The sequence below is a fragment of the Oncorhynchus keta genome, chromosome 11 (genome assembly GCF_023373465.1).
Source record: "Oncorhynchus keta strain PuntledgeMale-10-30-2019 chromosome 11, Oket_V2, whole genome shotgun sequence".
Taxonomy (NCBI): Eukaryota; Metazoa; Chordata; class Actinopteri; order Salmoniformes; family Salmonidae; genus Oncorhynchus; species Oncorhynchus keta.
The window spans coordinates 11636520-11651712 of record NC_068431.1 but is presented as its reverse complement, the minus strand read 5'-3'; the positions used below and the strand labels follow the sequence as shown (position 1 = coordinate 11651712).

Here is a 15193-nt window from a genome sequence, read left to right as displayed (position 1 = left end):
CACTATAAATATAGAATCACACTATATATATAATCACACTATACCACTATACATATAGAATCTCACACTATAAATATATAATCACACTATATATATAGAATCTCACACTATAAATATATAATCACACTATACATATAGAATCTCACACTATAAATATATAATCACAGTATACATATAGAATCTCACACTATAAATATATAATCACACTATACATATAGAATCTCACACTATAAATATATAATCACACTATATATATAATCACACTATACATATAGAATCTCACACTATAAATATATAATCACACTATATATATAATCACACTATACATATAGAATCTCACACTATAAATATATAATCACAGTATACATATAGAATCTCACACTATAAATATATAATCACACTATATATATAATCACACTATATATATAATCACACTATACATATAGAATCTCACACTCTACATATTGATTCACACTACATATAGAATCACACTATACGTATAGAACAACACTACATATCGAATCACATTACATATTGAATCGTGAGAATTGCAATACACATCGTATCGACACCTAGGTATAGTGATAATATTGTATCTTGAGGTCCCTGGCATTTCCTAGCCCTAGAAGACACTCTATGGAATGAAATGTAACGTTTTGTTATTGACGAATTCAAATAGTCTATGCGTAGAGATAATGATTACTGAGTATGTACTAATTTCCATTCTGGTTGGCTCAGTTGGTAGAGCACGGCACTTGCAACACCCGAGTGGTGGGTTTGATTTCCACGGGGGACCAGTCCAAACAAATGAAAATGTTAACACTCACTAATGTAAGTTGCTCTGGATAACAGCGTCTGCAAAATAACTACAAATGTCAATGTAAAACACTTGGAAGTGAGATTTCTTTATTACTGGTGTAATAGCGCAGACTGTCCAGTTGGGGGTGCTGTGGGGTAAGACTTAGCTCCAGTATGTTCTTTCTAGCAGCCTCACACAGACATGTTGTATGGAACAGCTGGGTTTGACAACAAAAGACAACATTAAAGGATAAGCTGTGATATCTGTTTGACTTCTCCCCAGGGACTCACACCCTGGAGGAGATGATTGGGATTTCTGTGTGCGTGCGTGCGTTGCTTGCCTGTGATGGGTACTAACTTCCAAACTTAACATTTATCATATTAGAACTGAGAGACAAAGGGGAAAGTTTACATCCTGTCAGAACATGTTATTGTTGTACACCAGGTATGCTATGGAGAGGACAAGGGCCACAGTCTGGTTCAAGTCAACAGGACAGCCGTGAGTTGAGGAGGAGTGAGGACTGGGCGAGGTCAGGTCAGATGGAGTTAGAAGAACAGGCATCACTAACGTCCTGTCCAGCAACAGAGATCTATTGGCAGGCCAGATGTGTAAGGAGGAGACTCAGCATGGGACGAAGGTTTAAATATCAGTGCTTTTGTAAACATGTCTTTGTCTTATGCAGCTGTGTGACCCAGTGCGTGAATGAACTTGGTTTGAGCTTCACTAGTCCTCCGTGAGTTCTACTCTGTTTGTCAGAACCGAACACCTGCCTTCCTACATGTGTGTAATTAGGTGGCGGTTTTGGTTGATGCAAATATCTCTGTAAGAACCTCAATAGTAATCAGTCACTGTGTATACAATGAGTCCAGCCCACAGAATGGCATCCAATTGGCTGTAGAGAAAGAGAATAAAAGGCTGTTCATGCAGTGAAATGAGCTGAGGGATTGAGACCTCGATCCAACTGGGACATCTGACCAGACAGTTAAACTCAAGGCTTCGGATGAGATTTAAACCTGACACCTGAAGGGCACGAAGGTCATTGATGTGGCACTGAGCCGTAAAAAGGTCCTACAAAGCTCATAAAGAAATATCTTTGTTTGCTCGACTATGAGCCTGATGACATATTATATCTGGCTTTACCTTATTGAAAATGCATTGACGCTCACATAAAGCATCTCCCAATGACAGTAGAGTAGAGCACCTTTGTTTGTTTAATGAGGGGCAGTGTCTGTGTCTTCTCCTGTTGCACTGACACAGTTGTCATGGTGATGGGATTATCATAGGGGCGCAGGCAGAGTCAGCTGGAGGCGGGACACTGCCTGATCCCCAGAATGCCCTTAGCCCCCGCCAGGGAAACGTCCAGATTCTTCTTCTGTCAGCAGTATCCGGGTAAAAACAACAGGTTTCTCGAGTGGCGCAGTGGTCTAAAAAAACGTTAAAAAACAGGTCTCTGTTTTCAGTGAGCTAGCCATGTGGTGCTGCTATTAGGTAGGCAGGCAGACCAGGCAGACAGACACACCAGGCAGGCAGGCAGACAGACCAGGCAGACAGACAGACCAGGCAGGCAGGCAGACAGACCAGGCAGACAGACAGACAGACCAGGCAGACAGACACACCAGGCAGGCAGGCAGGCAGACAGACCAGGCAGACAGACAGACAGACCAGGCAGACAGACAGACCCGGCAGGCAGACCAGGCAAACAGACACACCAGGCAGGCAGGCAGACAGACCAGGCAGGCAGACCAGGCAGACAGACACACCAGGCAGGCAGGCAGACAGACCAGGCAGACAGCCAGACAGACCAGGCAGACAGACAGACCAGGCAGGCAGACCAGGCAGACCAGGCAGACAGACACACCAGGCAGGCAGGCAGACAGACCAGGCAGACAGACAGACAGACCAGGCAGACAGACAGACCCGGCAGGCAGACCAGGCAAACAGACCAGGCAGGCAGACAGACAGACCAGGCAGACCAGGCAGGCAGACCAAGCAGACAGACAGACCAGACAGACAGACAGACCAGGCAGACAGACAGACAGACAGACAGACAGACCAGGCAGGCAGACAGACCAGGCAGGCAGGCAGGCAGACCAGGCAGACAGACACACCAGGCAGGCAGGCAGACAGACCAGGCAGACAGACAGACAGACCAGGCAGACAGACAGACAGACCAGGCAGGCAGACCAAGCAGACAGACAGACCAGGCAGGCAGACCAAGCAGACAGACAGACAGACAGACAGACAGACAGACAGACCAGGCAGACAGACCAGGCAGGCAGACCAGGCAGGCAGACAGACAGACCAGGCCGGGAACCCGTTAATTCAGCACATTTACTGAAGAGAGGAGGAGAAGGAAGGAAGAGGCTGTCTATTCTGAACGTTGTGTGGTGATCTTTCTGGTGCCCAGAGCTGCCAAGGCATCGCCCAGGTGTGTTTTACACAGCGTGGAAGAGGAGAAGTCCAGTAGCTGTCAGACTCATGCTGGTTCCCAGACTTGCCCTCTACAAGATCATCAGCAGACTCCATCATCTACCGTCCTCTGACCGGCTCCCTCCACTCAAGCCATGAACTGACCCTATCTGCAGAGGATGCAGCACTCAAGCCATGAACTGACCCTATCTGCAGAGGATACGGCACTCAAGCCATGAACTGACCCTATCTGCAGAGGATACGGCACTCAAGCCATGAACTGACCCTATCTGCAGAGGATGCGGCACTCAAGCCATGAACTGACCCTATCTGCAGAGGATACGGCACTCAAGCCATGAACTGACCCTATCTGCAGAGGATGCAGCACTCAAGCCATGAACTGACCCTATCTGCAGAGGATACGGCACTCAAGCCATGAACTGACCCTATCTGCAGAGGATACGGCACTCAAGCCATGAACTGACCCTATCTGCAGAGGATACGGCACTCAAGCCATGAACTGACCCTATCTGCAGAGGATACGGCACTCAAGCCATGAACTGACCCTATCTGCAGAGGATGCGGCACTCAAGCCATGAACTGACCCTATCTGCAGAGGATGCGGCACTCAAGCCATGAACTGACCCTATCTGCAGAGGATGCGGCACTCAAGCCATGAACTGACCCTATCTGCAGAGGATGCGGCACTCAAGCCATGAACTGACCCTATCTGCAGAGGATACGGCACTCAAGCCATGGCCCCTATTAGTTGACCCAGCCATGATATGTTGCTTGTTTTGTCCACTTATGAAGTGCTTTGAGATGTCTATTATGTAAGAAGTTTAATAAATTATTATTTATGTTAGTGTTGCTACTCTCTCTATCTCTCTCTCTTTCTTTATCCCTCTGTCTCTCTGTCTCTCTCTCTATCATCCCTCTATCTCTTTCTTTATCCCTCTGTCTCTCTGTCTCTTTCTCTATCATCCCTCTATCTCTTTCTTTATCCCTCTGTCTCTCTGTCTCTCTCTCTATCATCCCTCTATCTCTTTCTTTCGCGCTCTCTCTCGCTCTCTTTCTCTCGCAGAGGCACAAAAGTGGGCATACAACCACTGCATTGGAGATTTAGATCATACTTTTATCCAACACACTCAAAAATCTCAAGCATGTGCCTATCCTAATGCTTGACTTCCCAAGGACTTAGTGATGAGAACACTTCTATTCAGTACAGTACCACCCTCGTTCCCCTCTGTAAGCTTCAGTAGGGATCCTGATGGAATATTTAGACAGCTAAGCCTGACGCTGCTCTATAGAATCATGTAGTAAGAGGGAATGACTGAATGGGAGCGAAACAGCTGTTTGGGCTCAGAAACAGCAACACCCTCTAAACCCTGTTCTGTTTGGGCTCAGACACTCAGAAACAGCACACACTCTAAACCCTGTTCTGTTTGGGCTCAGACACTCAGACACAGCACACCCTCTAAACCCTGTTCTGTTTGGGCTCAGACACTCAGAAACAGCACACCCTCTAAACCCTGTTCTGTTTGGGCTCAGACACTCAGAAACAGCACACCCTCTAAACCCTGTTCTGTTTGGGTTCAGACACTTTGACACAGCACACTTTCTAAACCCTGTTCTGTTTGGGCTCAGACACTTTGACACAGCACACCCTCTAAACCCTGTGCTGTTTGGGCTCAGACACTCAGACACAGCACACCTTCTAAACCCTGTTCTGTTTGGGCGCAGATACAGCACACCCTCTAAATCCTGTTCTGTTTGGGCTCAGACACAGCACACCCTCTAAACCCTGTTCTGTTTGGGCTCAGATACAGCACACCCTCTAAACCCTGTTCTGTTTGGGCTCAGACACAGCACACCCTCTAAACCCTGTTCTGTTTGGGCTCAGACACTCAGAAACAGCACACCCTCTAAACCCTGTTCTGTTTGGGCTCAGACACTCAGAAACAGCACACCCTCTAAACCCTGTGCTGTTTGGGCTCAGACACAGCACACCCTCTAAACCCTGTTCTGTTTGGGCTCAGACACAGCACACCCTCTAAGGCAAATGGAGAGAGTAGTACCTGCAGGCAACAGAGATTACAGAGTGTGTTGCCATCTAGATGTCAGTAGAACTGAGCTGGGCTCTTCAGACATTATGTATTGTGTACATTCTATTTGGGAGCCTCTGTGTTCAGTGTTCTGTGTTCAGTGTTCAGTGTTCTGTGTTCAGTGTTCAGTGTTCTGTGTTCAGTGTTCAGTGTTCTGTGATCAGTGTTCAGTGTTCTGTGTTCAGTGTTCTGTGATCAGTGTTCAGTGATCAGTGTTCAGTGTTCAGTGTTCTGTGATCAGTGTTCTGTGATCAGTGTTCAGTGTTCTGTGTTCAGTGTTCAGTGTTCTGTGTTCTGTGATCAGTGTTCTGTGTTCTGTGATCAGTGTTCTGTATTCTGTGATCAGTGTTCTGTGATCAGTGTTCAGTGTTCTGTGTTCAGTGTTCAGTGTTCTGTGATCAGTGTTCAGTGTTCAGTGTTCTGTGTTCAGTGTTCAGTGTTCAGTGTTCAGTGTTCAGTGTTCTGTGATCAGTGTTCTGTGTTCAGTGTTCAGTGTTCTGTGTTCAGTGTTCAGTGTTCAGTGTTCAGTGTTCTGTGATCAGTGTTCTGTGTTTAGTGTTCAGTGTTCTGTGTTCTGTGATCAGTGTTCTGTGTTCAGTGTTCTGTGATCAGTGTTCTGTGATCAGTGTTCTGTGATCAGTGTTCAGTGTTCAGTGTTCTGTGATCAGTGTTCAGTGTTCAGTGTTCAGTGTTCAGTGTTCTGTGTTCTGTGTTCAGTGTTCTGTGATCAGTGTTCTGTGTTCAGTGTTCTGTGTTCAGTGTTCAGTGTTCAGTGTTCAGTGTTCAGTGTTCTGTGATCAGTGTTCTGTGATCAGTGTTCTGTGATCAGTGTTCAGTGTTCAGTGTTCTGTGATCAGTGTTCAGTGTTCAGTGTTCAGTGTTCAGTGTTCTGTGATCAGTGTTCTGTGTTTAGTGTTCAGTGATCAGTGTTCTGTGTTCTGTGATCAGTGTTCAGTGTTCTGTGTTCAGTGTTCTGTGATCAGTGTTCTGTGATCAGTGTTCTGTGATCAGTGTTCAGTGTTCAGTGTTCTGTGATCAGTGTTCTGTGTTCAGTGATCAGTGTTCAGTGTTCTGTGTTCAGTGTTCTGTGATCAGTGTTCAGTGTTCTGTGATCAGTGTTCAGTGTTCTGTGATCAGTGTTCAGTGTTCAGTGTTCATTGTTCAGTGTTCAGTGTTCAATGTTCTGTGATCAGTGTTCAGTGTTCTGTGTTCAGTGTTCTGTGATCAGTGTTCAGTGTTCTGTGTTCAGTGTTCTGTGTTCTGTGATCAGTGTTCTGTGTTCAGTGTTCTGTGTTCAGTGTTCAGTGTTCTGTGATCAGTGTTCAGTGTTCTGTGTTCAGTGTTCTGTGATCAGTGTTCAGTGTTCTGTGTTCAGTGTTCAGTGTTCTGTGATCAGTGTTCTGTGTTCAGTGTTCTGTGTTCAGTGTTCTGTGATCAGTGTTCAGTGATCAGTGTTCAGTGTTCTGTGATCAGTGTTCTGTGATCAGTGTTCAGTGTTCTGTGTTCAGTGTTCAGTGTTCTGTGATCAGTGTTCTGTGTTTAGTGTTCAGTGATCTGTGTTCTGTGATCAGTGTTCAGTGTTCTGTGATCAGTGTTCTGTGATCAGTGTTCTGTGATCAGTGTTCAGTGTTCAGTGTTCTGTGATCAGTGTTCTGTGTTCAGTGATCAGTGTTCAGTGTTCTGTGTTCAGTGTTCTGTGATCAGTGTTCAGTGTTCTGTGATCAGTGTTCAGTGTTCTGTGATCAGTGTTCAGTGTTCAGTGTTCATTGTTCAGTGTTCAGTGTTCAATGTTCTGTGATCAGTGTTCAGTGTTCTGTGTTCAGTGTTCTGTGATCAGTGTTCAGTGTTCTGTGTTCAGTGTTCTGTGTTCTGTGATCAGTGTTCTGTGTTCAGTGTTCTGTGTTCAGTGTTCAGTGTTCTGTGATCAGTGTTCAGTGTTCTGTGTTCAGTGTTCTGTGATCAGTGTTCAGTGTTCTGTGTTCAGTGTTCAGTGTTCTGTGATCAGTGTTCTGTGTTCAGTGTTCTGTGTTCAGTGTTCTGTGATCAGTGATCAGTGTTCAGTGTTCTGTGATCAGTGTTCTGTGATCAGTGTTCAGTGTTCTGTGTTCAGTGTTCAGTGTTCTGTGATCAGTGTTCTGTGTTTAGTGTTCAGTGATCTGTGTTCTGTGATCAGTGTTCAGTGTTCTGTGTTCAGTGTTCTGTGATCAGTGTTCTGTGTTCTGTGATCAGTGTTCTGTGATCAGTGTTCAGTGTTCTGTGATCAGTGTTCAGTGTTCTGTGTTCAGTGATCAGTGTTCAGTGTTCTGTGTTCAGTGTTCTGTGATCAGTGTTCAGTGTTCTGTGATCAGTGTTCAGTGTTCTGTGATCAGTGTTCAGTGTTCAGTGTTCATTGTTCAGTGTTCAGTGTTCAATGTTCTGTGATCAGTGTTCAGTGTTCTGTGTTCAGTGTTCTGTGATCAGTGTTCTGTGTTCAGTGTTCTGTGTTCTGTGATCAGTGTTCTGTGTTCAGTGTTCTGTGTTCAGTGTTCAGTGTTCTGTGATCAGTGTTCAGTGTTCTGTGTTCAGTGTTCTGTGATCAGTGTTCAGTGTTCTGTGTTCAGTGTTCAGTGTTCTGTGATCAGTGTTCTGTGTTCAGTGTTCTGTGTTCAGTGTTCTGTGATCAGTGTTCAGTGATCAGTGTTCAGTGTTCAGTGTTCTGTGATCAGTGTTCAGTGTTCTGTGTTCAGTGTTCAGTGTTCTGTGTTCTGTGATCAGTGTTCAGTGTTCTGTGTTCTGTGATCAGTGTTCTGTATTCTGTGATCAGTGTTCTGTGATCAGTGTTCAGTGTTCTGTGTTCAGTGTTCAGTGTTCTGTGATCAGTGTTCAGTGATCAGTGTTCAGTGTTCAGTGTTCAGTGTTCTGTGTTCAGTGTTCTGTGTTCAGTGTTCAGTGTTCTGTGATCAGTGTTCTGTGTTCAGTGTTCAGTGTTCTGTGTTCAGTGTTCAGTGTTCTGTGTTCAGTGTTCAGTGTTCAGTGTTCTGTGATCAGTGTTCTGTGTTCAGTGTTCAGTGTTCTGTGTTCAGTGTTCAGTGTTCTGTGATCTGTGTTTAGTGTTCAGTGATCAGTGTTCTGTGTTCTGTGATCAGTGTTCAGTGTTCTGTGTTCAGTGTTCTGTGATCAGTGTTCTGTGATCAGTGTTCTGTGATCAGTGTTCAGTGTTCAGTGTTCTGTGATCAGTGTTCTGTGTTCAGTGTTCAGTGTTCAGTGTTCAGTGTTCTGTGTTCTGTGTTCAGTGTTCTGTGATCAGTGTTCTGTGTTCAGTGTTCTGTGTTCTGTGTTCAGTGTTCAGTGTTCAGTGTTCTGTGATCAGTGTTCTGTGTTCAGTGTTCTGTGTTCAGTGTTCTGTGTTCAGTGTTCAGTGTTCAGTGTTCAGTGTTCTGTGTTCTGTGATCAGTGTTCAGTGTTCTGTGTTCTGTGATCAGTGTTCTGTATTCTGTGATCAGTGTTCTGTGATCAGTGTTCAGTGTTCTGTGTTCAGTGTTCTGTGATCAGTGTTCTGTGATCAGTGTTCTGTGTTCAGTGTTCAGTGTTCAGTGTTCAGTGTTCAGTGTTCAGTGTTCAGTGTTCAGTGTTCAGTGATCTGTGTTCTGTGTTCAGTGTTCAGTGTTCAGTGTTCAGTGTTCTGTGATCTGTGTTTAGTGTTCAGTGATCAGTGTTCTGTGTTCTGTGATCAGTGTTCAGTGTTCTGTGATCAGTGTTCTGTGATCAGTGTTCTGTGTTCAGTGTTCAGTGTTCAGTGTTCTGTGTTCAGTGTTCAGTGTTCAGTGTTCAGTGATCAGTGTTCTGTGTTCTGTGATCAGTGTTCTGTGTTCAGTGTTCTGTGTTCAGTGTTCTGTGATCAGTGTTCTGTGTTCAGTGTTCTGTGATCAGTGTTCTGTGATCAGTGTTCTGTGTTCTGTGTTCAGTGTTCAGTGTTCAGTGTTCAGTGTTCTGTGTTCAGTGTTCAGTGTTCAGTGTTTAGTGTTCAGTGATCAGTGTTCTGTGTTCTGTGATCAGTGTTCAGTGTTCTGTGTTCAGTGTTCTGTGATCAGTGTTCTGTGTTCTGTGATCAGTGATCAGTGTTCAGTGTTCAGTGTTCTGTGATCAGTGTTCAGTGTTCTGTGTTCAGTGATCAGTGTTCAGTGTTCTGTGTTCAGTGATCAGTGTTCAGTGTTCTGTGATCAGTGTTCAGTGTTCATTGTTCAGTGTTCAGTGTTCAATGTTCTGTGATCAGTGTTCAGTGTTCTGTGTTCAGTGTTCTGTGATCAGTGTTCAGTGTTCTGTGTTCAGTGTTCTGTGTTCTGTGATCAGTGTTCTGTGTTCAGTGTTCTGTGTTCAGTGTTCAGTGTTCTGTGATCAGTGTTCAGTGTTCTGTGTTCAGTGTTCTGTGATCAGTGTTCAGTGTTCAGTGTTCTGTGTTCTGTGATCAGTGTTCAGTGTTCAGTGTTCTGTGTTCAGTGTTCTGTGATCAGTGTTCAGTGTTCTGTGTTCAGTGTTCAGTGCTGCAGTTGGAGAGGAGCCACACTGTCTGCTGGGTGTCTAGTCTAGGGAGCTGCCTGTGCCTGGCTTGTTCCAAGTCTTTTACTAACTAGTCCTCCTGGGTCCTCCCGAATCCTGCTCACAGCTGATAGACATCTCTGTCACAGGTTCACCAGCACTGTCATATGTGGTATGATTTCAGTCACAGCCCTGGACAGTATAGGAATATTCAATGTCTTTCCGAGACAGGTTGAATTAGATGTCACATAACATATATTCACCTCACCACACTAGTCCATCAGTAGGCCCATCTTACATGTATTGATTTGAGGAACAGAAAAGGTTTTTCCATGGTTCACAGCTGATGCACGGGAGCTTTTTCATTAGAGATGAAATGCAGTGTATCAAGTCTTCCTGGCCTACTTATAGACAGCAGTCTCTGGCCGTATCTGGTCCACTGCCCGTCCTTGTCATAGTGGTTCTTTTACAGAGAATGATCAAAAACAGATGCAACCAAAGGTTAAGTCATGCAGTTAAATTGTCTTTGTTCAGAAATGTTTACCTGAAATTGATTGCTGCCTTTAAGTAATATACGTTTTTTCAACTACTTTGCACTTCTCCTTTTTGTGCACAACAGGAAGTAAGTGTCATTTCACTATGAATGAATTATTTACTGCGAGTCAAGGACCTTTTTGTGCACAACAGGAAGTATGTGTAATTTCACTATGAATGAATTATTTACTGCGAGTCAAGGACCTTTTTGTGCACAACAGGAAGTAAGTGTCATTTCACTATGAATTAATTATTTACTGCGAGTCAAGGACCTTTTTGTGCACAACAGGAAGTATGTGTCATTTCACTATGAATGAATTATTTACTGCGAGTCAAGGACCTTTTTGTGCACAACAGGAAGTATGTGTCATTTCACTATGAATGAATTATTTACTGCGAGTCAAGGACCTTTTTGTGCATAACAGGAAGTAAGTGTCATTTCACTATGAATGAATTATTTACTGCGAGTCAAGGACCTTTTTGTGCACAACAGGAAGTATGTGTCATTTCACTATGAATGAATTATTTACTGCGAGTCAAGGACCTTTTTGTGCACAACAGGAAGTATGTGTCATTTCACTATGAATGAATTATTTACTGCGAGTCAAGGACCTTTTTGTGCACAACAGGAAGTATGTGTCATTTCACTATGAATGAATTATTTACTGCGAGTCAAGGACCTTTTTGTGCACAACAGGAAGTAAGTGTCATTTCACTATGAATGAATTATTTACTGCGAGTCAAGGACCTTTTTGTGCACAACAGGAAGTAAGTGTCATTTCACTATGAATGAATTATTTACTGCGAGTCAAGGACCTTTTTGTGCACAACAGGAAGTATGTGTCATTTCACTATGAATGAATTATTTACTGCGAGTCAAGGACCTTTTTGTGCACAACAGGAAGTATGTGTCATTTCACTATGAATGAATTATTTACTGCGAGTCAAGGACCTTTTATTTCTATCTAAGGATTAGGTTTATTGATTTCTGGCCTGCATGGAACTAGAAATAAAGAGAAGGGTAGGATAGGAGAGCATTAATGAAGTGTAGAAATGACCTGGTCATGTGACATCTGTCAATGAGTCAAATGTATTGATGTATGTTGCGTCTGGCGAGATAGGCGGAGATTAAAGAGCGAGAGAGGAGCGCGGGACGGGTCACTCTGTCATCATCTGATCTGCACTGGATGAATCACAGATACAGGGCTTCTCTCTCACGAGGACAGTTATTTCCCCAGGTCTTTGCTGTAAATGACAATGTATTCCCAGTCAACTCACCTGGTAAAATAAGAAATAAATCAAATACAATTAAAATGACACACAACCCCACTATACAGGAGTAGGCTACGGGGAACAGACAAATCCTTTGAGCCATACATGTGAATTGCATGCTGGTATTAGTATGACATGGTCATAAATAATGTCTGAATTATTTTACATTTTATCTTCTTGATTTAGTATCCAGCATATACAGTTGGCCCACACAAAACTGTGTTTGACAGCAATATCAAAAACCAAAACCATGTTAGTGTATGTTGTATGTGATTCTGCAATGTTATTGTTGCTGTGTTTATGGATCCCAGCCCAGGACTAAAACAATGATTGTCACTGGGGACTAGTAAAACTACACATTTCACTGAATCTATCCGGTGTATGTGACAATAAAACATAATATTTTACTAGTATTTTTTAGGTTTCTTAAAATAAACTAGACACATTCTGTAAGTAATATGGCATCCAATTTTACAACTGTTGAAAGAGAGAGAGGAGGTTTCTATTTGTATTCTATCATGTAGATTCCCTGTAAACAACGCAGCATTCATCATCATCTTCGTTCAGAAGAGAATTCAGTCTAGATATTCTGCCTTTGCTTTTGCATGATGATGACTATACCTCTTACTCATGGGGATGATCATCAGAGAGAGAGACAGAGAGAGTCTATTAATTGATTACATGTGAGGGTGTGTGAGAGAGACAGTCGATTCATTGATTACCTGAGAGAGAGAGAGAGAGAGAGAGAGAGAGAGAGACCAAGAGAGAGAGAGAGACAGAGAGAGAGAGAGAGAGAGACCAAGAGAGAGACAGAGAGAGAGAGAGAGAGAGAGAGAGAGAGAGAGAGAGAGAGAGAGAGAGAGAGAGCGCGTTTGGAAAGTATTCAGACCCCTTGACTTTTTCCACATTATGTTACGTTACATCCTTATTCAAAATGACATTTTCCCCCTCACAATTTAACACAGTACCCCATTATGACAAAGCTAAAATATTGATAAAAAAACTGAAATATGACATTTACATAAGTATTCAGACCCTTTACTCAGTACTTTGTTGAAGCACCGTTGGCAGTGATTACAGCCTCCACTCTTCTTGAGTATGACGCTACAAGTTTGGCACACCTGTATTTGGGGAGTTTCTCCCATTCTTCTCTGCAGATCCTCTCAAGCTCTGTCAGGTTGGATGGGGAGCGTCGCTGCACAGCTATTTTTAGGACTCTCCTGAGATGTTCAATCAGGTTCAAGTCTGGCCTCTGGCTGGGCCATTCAAGGACATTCAGAGACTTGTCCCGAAGCCACTCCTGCGTTGTCTTGGCTGTGTGCTTGTCCTGTTGGAAGGTGAACCTTCGCTCTGGAGCAGGTTTTCATCAAGGATCTCTCTGTACTTTGCTCCGTTCATCTTTCCCTCGATCCTGACTAGTCTCCCAGTCCCTGCCGCTTAAAAACATCCCCACAGCATGATACTGCCACCACCATGCTTCACCGTCGGGATGGTGCCAGGTTTCCTCTAGATGTGACATTTGGCATTTAGGCCAAAGAGTTCAATTTTGGTTTCATCAGACCAGATATTCTTGTTTCTATTCTTGTTTTGGCAAACTCCAAGCGTCTGTCATGTGCCTTTTGCTGAGGAGTGGCGTCCGTCTGGCCACTCTACTATAAAGGCCTGATTTGGGGGAGTGCTGCAGAGATGGTTGTCCCTCTGGAAGGTTCTCCCATCTCCACAGAGGAACTCTGGAGCTCTGACAGAACTCCAGAGTTCTCCCCAGACTGCTCAGTTTGGCTGGGCGACCAGCTCTAGGAAGAGTCTTGGTGGTTCCAAACTTCTTCCATTTAAGAATGATGGAGGCCACTGTCTTCTTGGGTGCCTTCACTGCTGCAGAAATGTTTGGGTACCCTTCCCCAGATCTGTGCCTCAACCCAATCCTGTCTCTGAGCTCCACAGACAATTCCTTTAACCCCATGGCTTGGTTTTTGCTCTGACAGGCACTGTCAACAGTGGGACCTTATATAGACAGGTGTGTGCCTTTCCAAATCATGTCCAATCAATTGAATTTACAACAGGTGGACTCCAATCAAGTTGTTGAAACATCTCAAGGATGATCAATGGAAACAGGATGCACCTGAGATCAATTTAAATGTTAGCAAAGGGTCTCAATACTCATGTAAATAAGGTATTTCAGTTTTTTGTTCTGGCTCAATCCATCGGTTTCCGGGACCAATCAGATCCAGACTCATTGCGGAGAAGAAAGGAATGTCTGTGAGCGTGGCGTAGCGTTTGGCCGGAGCAAGGAGTTTGTGAAGCCGGGCTCACCATCTATCTCTTCCCCCTCTCTCAACTGTGGGACCTTATATAGACAGGTGTGTGCCTTGCCACCCTCCTCTCCTCTATTTTACTCCACCTTGCAGCTCCGGTCCGATCCCCCTCCTGCCTAAAATAGACGAGTTGGCTCTCTTCCTAACCGCAGTTTGTAGAGCATATTGAGGTGTCTCAGTGGCAAAACTGATTTTCTAAATAATTTCCATCTCGTTGCTAATTCAGACTGCTATAATAACGTTCTCCACAAGAGAACCTCTGAGACCTCACCACCTGAAGAGAATACATCTCCAATAATACCCTTATAATCATTCTATAGTTTAACCATTATTTTCTTCAGAATAGGTCTGTGCCTGAGTAACTACACTTTTAGAAAAAAGGGTTCCAAAGGGGTACTTTGGCTGTCCCCATAGGAGAACCCTTTTTGGTTCCTGGCAGAACCCTTTTTGGTTCCAGGTAGAACCCTTTTGGGTTTCATGTAGGGGTTTCATGTAGAACCCTCTGTTGAAAGGGTTCTACTTGGAACCCGAAAGGGTTCTATCTGGAACCAAAAAGGGTTCTTCAAAGGGTTCTCCTATGGGGACAGCTGAAGAACCATTTAAGGTTCTAGATAGCAACTTTTTTACTAAGAGTGTACACACAACAGTCCTGTTTCCCAGTTATTCAGGAGGGCAGTTGTGACAGTTCTGCAGTCAGTCATGTCTTGTTGTAACACATTGTTCTATACAATACAATGACTCTGTTAGCTGGTCCCAGGTCAGAGTCCTATGTGGACAGCCGAATAACCCTGTACTCCTGTACTAGCCCAGTCTTAAGAGCAGGATGGATGGCTAGTAAGCATTGCACAGCTAAGCCTGTGAAGCTGTGGACCTAGCTACTTCCCCTGGTTGAGCAGAGCACATCGACTGGGGTGGTGGCTCTGGGCTCGGTTTGGTTGGAGGAGGGCCAGGCAATGGAGAGATGGAGAGAGAGAGTGAAGGGGGGATGGTAGAGAGGAAACACAACACACCAGGATTATTCCCCATAGCCACTGCAGCAGCAGCCAGGAGCCAGGAGGGCACAGGGGGCAGGTTGAATGACAGAGACAATTTGGAGGCAGACTCTGGCCATGCATGTTCTCTGTGGAGGACAACACTGTGTGTTCTCATCAGGCTCCATCCCCCAGGCCATGTAATTATGACGCCATCTACAAGAGAGATTGTGTGTTAAAATAAAGCCATTACTGTCTGGGTGTTTCTGATGCTCA

The 15193-nt window shown here is 44.3% G+C and overlaps 1 protein-coding gene across 1 annotated transcript in view; it reads left to right on the top strand.

Annotated features, from left to right (window-relative positions):
* LOC118375581 (serine/threonine-protein phosphatase 2A 55 kDa regulatory subunit B beta isoform-like) overlaps positions 1–15193 on the top strand; it is a 167346-nt gene that overhangs the window by 41253 nt on the left and 110900 nt on the right. The gene's annotated exons all lie outside the window — the stretch shown is intronic.